Source organism: Microtus ochrogaster, linkage group LG8 (genome assembly GCF_000317375.1).
Source record: "Microtus ochrogaster isolate Prairie Vole_2 linkage group LG8, MicOch1.0, whole genome shotgun sequence".
Classification (NCBI taxonomy): Eukaryota; Metazoa; Chordata; class Mammalia; order Rodentia; family Cricetidae; genus Microtus; species Microtus ochrogaster.
The window spans coordinates 25,088,575-25,092,938 of NC_022033.1; positions in this window are offsets into that span (position 1 = coordinate 25,088,575).

The window sequence follows — 4,364 nt, forward strand, 5'->3', positions numbered from 1 at the left end:
TAAATAATAAAAGAAACAAACCAAAAGCAGACAAGCAAACAAGAAACAAGCTCCTCCATCTTTCCCACCTCTCCATCTCCTCTTCATTTGTCTCAGGAGCACTGGGAGCTGCAGGGTGTCTCACAGCAGACCCTTTCATCCAAACAGCCTTGTTTGCAAACGTTCATTGTGTGGTGAGTTGTGGGTCAGCTCCAAGGCCTCTGGCTTCTGGTACACCAGCAATACTGAACCCTCACTGCATCTCTCCGGGGATATCTTGCTGTTGCTCTGAGTCATGGAGAGCCTGTGGCTATGGTTCCACAGGATCAGCCCCTTCACTCGCTGCAGCAGGTCATAGACGGGGTGGATGTCAGGGAGTGCCAACTCAAAGCCCTGGGTGTATGACTGGGTGCTAGCAGGGTTGGGCAGTCAAGGGCTCCTGGGGTCACCTCCATAAGGCATGGGATGTAGCTGACTCTCCCAGGGCCAGTGAGGGTCAAGGCTAGCACAGCAGGAGCCTGTCTTCAACATGCATGATTCCCCAGGGCCCCTGTAGTAACGCGGGCAATGCACATCAACCCAGATCTCAGCGGCAGCAGGACCATGGACCCAGATGTGGCCCTCAGCAGTTTGGGCCCAGATATGACCATGGCCCTGGGTGGCAATGCAGGCCACCCAGATTGGCATGGCCCCAGTTGCAGGGTAGCCCTAGAACACCAACATGGCCCCAGGTGGTGACACAGACCGTGGACATCTGAATGGCCCCTGATGGCAACAGGGTCCACAGACATCAACACAGACGCTGGAGGCAGTACAGTGATGGACCAGGCACTCAGATCATCATGGCCCTTGTGGTATGATTTTTTTAAAATTGGAATGATTGATTAATAGGAGTTGGGTGTTAAAGTCCCCCACATTATTTTGTTTTTTTAAAAGTATTTATTAATTTATTATGTATACAATATTCTGTCTGTGTGTATGCCTGCAGGCCAGAAGAGGGCACCAGACCCCACTACAGATGGTTGTGAGCCACCATATGGTTCTGGAAATTGAACTCAGGACCTTTGGAAGAGCAGGCAATGCTCTTAACCTGTGAGCCATCTCTCCAGCCCCCCCCCCCACATTATTTTGGATTGAAGCCCATCTCCCCATTTAGACCTGGTAACGGATTTGCTTTATAAAATTGGGTGCATGCAAACTTAAAACCCTCCTCTATCTTTTGTTGGCTTGATGCTGTGGTCACTGGTGATTTTTGTCTCTGTGTAGTTCTTGTTTCAAAGTCTATTTTGTTAAATATAAATACAGGCGTTGTTGTTTTCTTTGGGGTTTCAGTTGCTTGGAATATCATTTTCCGTGCTTTCACGTTCAGTCAGTGTGTGTCCTCTGGGCAGCTGAGCTTCTTGAAGGCAGCACAGGTTTGTTCATTTATTTCTTTATTTTCCCAGTCTGTTTCTTTTGACTGGATACTTAAGCTTGCTTACATCCAAGAAAAGGATAAGGACTTGTTCTTGCCATCTGCTGATTTTTTCTATTGTTTTCACATTCTTTGTTCTTTTCTCTCTTGTTCAACTTTGTGACTTGATTCTTCATTAATTCTTCTGTTTCTCTTTTCTTTTTTTTTTAAATTTATTTATTTATTATGTATACAATATTCTGTCTGTATGCCTGAAGGCCAGAAGAGGGCGCCAGACCTCTTTACAGATGGTCGTGAGCCACCATGTGGTTGCTGGGAATTGAACTCAGGACCTTTGGAAGAGCAGGCAATGCTCTTAACCACTGAGCCATCTCTCCAGCCCTGTTCTCTTTTCATTTATAGGTTTTGGGTAGGGTTTCCCTTTCACAGGCTCACATGATGGCGGTTATCCCTTCCACAGGCTCGCATGATGGCGGTATCCTCCTTTCACTGTCAAAAGCAAAAGTCCTTCAAGCTTCATTTTTAAGTCTTGTCTGGTTGTCATGAATCTCCAAATTTTGCTTATTTTGGAAGTTTCTTTTAAGCATCTTCATTTCTGAGGGAGAGCCTTGCTGTCCCATTGTTTGTTGGCACTTGTGTTCTTTCAGGAATTAGACTATGTCCTTCCGTTCTCTTCTAGCCTATATTGTTTTTTCCTCTAATAAAATCTGTTGTTGCTCTAATGGAGATATCCTTAACTACTACCTGGTGCATTTGTTTTTATAAATTTAAAACCCTTTTCTGTGTGATGTCCTTTTGGCAGTTTGGTTATAATAAACTGTGTTCGTGGCTATATGATGTTTTTATGAGCCTCTTGCCCAGGTGTAATGATTAGTTTTAATTGTCAATTTGGCATAATCTAGAAGCACTTGGGAAGAGAGTTACGTCCACTGGATAGGCCTGTGGACAAGTCTGTAGGAATTGTCTCAGTAAAGTTCATTGATGTGGGAAGACTCAGCCCACTGCGGGCAGCACCATTCCCGAGGCAAGATGCCCTGAACTGTGTGGATGGAGAAACTGACCTGACCACTAGTAAGCAAGCGAGGGAGCATGTGTGCATTGACTTCCCTCTGCTCCTGACTGCGGGAGTGATGCGACTAGCTGTTTGAAGTTTTTGTTTGGCTTTCTCACAATGACTGAGTGTAGCACGGAATTGTAAGCTGAGCTAGATCCCGCTCTCCCTCAGCTGCTGTTTCCCAGGGTGTTTATCATAGCAACGGAAACGAAGTTAGGGTGTTCTGATGGCTCATCTCACCTGTCAACCTGCACACCTGGATGAGAGGGTATCTAAATTGAGGGACTGCTTCATGTAGGTATGTCTGTGGGGGCATTGTGTTTATTGATACTGCTGTAGCAGGGCCAGCACACTCTGGACCATGCCGTCCATAGGCCAGTGGGCCTGGGCTATGTAAGAAAGGTAGCCCGGGAGCAAGCTGATGAGTGGCGTTCTTTCATGGTTTCTACTTCAAGCTCTTGCTTTGAGTCCTTGTCCTGGCTTCTCTTGATAATAGACTATAACCTATAAGGTGAAATAACCCTTTCCTTCCCAAGTGGCGTTTGGTGTTTGTCATAACAACAGACAGCAATCTAGAACTGATATCATATATATATATTACCAAGATCAGGGAAGTTTTCTGGTGTTGTTTTATTAAGCTTTCTACACCCTTTAGTTCTTTCTCTATCTTCAGGTATTCCAAATATTTAGATGTTTCCATAAAGACAAAACATCTGCCTATCTGTATTCCTAAACAGCTGTGCAGCATGACTCGTGATAACCACTTCGATTCAGCCAAATGATCATTATTAGCCTTGTCCTTAAACAACAGCTTCATTTTTGGTGGGGAAACTTCCTTCCTTCCTTGGTCCCAGGATTTCTTCTGAGGAAACAGTCAGTTGCTGTTCTTCAGCAAGCCCGTTCTGTTACCATCATTTTACACTGCACTTCAGTGAAAGCTCTCGTCCCACAAGGCCTGGTGAAGGCAGTTTTGACACCTGCTTCTTGTATCAACTGCAAATTACAGCTAGTGATTTTTATGCCTTCTCCCTCTGCTTGGTCCTTCCTGCCATGGTGAATCCTGTCTCTTCCTGGGTGTTCTGACGACCCCACTCACAGATGTCTTCTAGACTTTGTATTATGTCACCGAGGCATTTGTTGTTTGTGAATGTTTAGTTGTTCAGTTTGTCTCTGTTATCTTGAGGGGCCTGAGGGTAGTGATCACACCAGAAAGACAGACTGGAATCTGCTTGGGTTCTCGTTAACTTCTTCAGTGTTCGCATCCCCTGTGGCCTGTGGAGACAGTGATTCTGACCCTCCTGTTCCACTCTCTCTCATGTCCTGTATTGGCTTCCCAATTTTCTGAAGATGTTTCACTACAAATCCATTAGGCCTCACTGAGCCTTTTCAAAATAATCATGTGTTGCCATTTTTATCAGTTATTTTATACATAGCCATTGCTTTTAGGAATTATGCCCTGGAAGCATCCTGTTTCATTCCCATCTCCTAAATTTACCACAAGTCTCCTTAAAGTTCTTAAGCTACTTTCCTCCCATGAAATAGTTCAAGGTGCCGGTTAGAAAGGTTTTATTGTAGCCAGGTACACACCTGTGATCCTGTCATTTGAGAGACTGAGGCAGGAGGATTGTGAATTCAAGCGTAGGCTAATCAGTGAATTCCAAGAACAAAAGCAATTCCCCCCCTGAAATCCTGTTTCTCCTCAAATCTTTTGAAGCAAGTTGGATGCAGTAAAAGAATAAGAATACGAGAAGAAAGTTACCTCTTCTGACTTAAGCAAGGATGCTATCCTGCATCACATCTGTACTTCGTGACTCAGCAGCTGTGTGTGTCGTGACACAGGAAGGCAGAAAAGGCCATGTCCTCTGCAAACTCGGGTGTTATTTTCCACACGAGGCACACGCTCAGAGATGTTAAAAC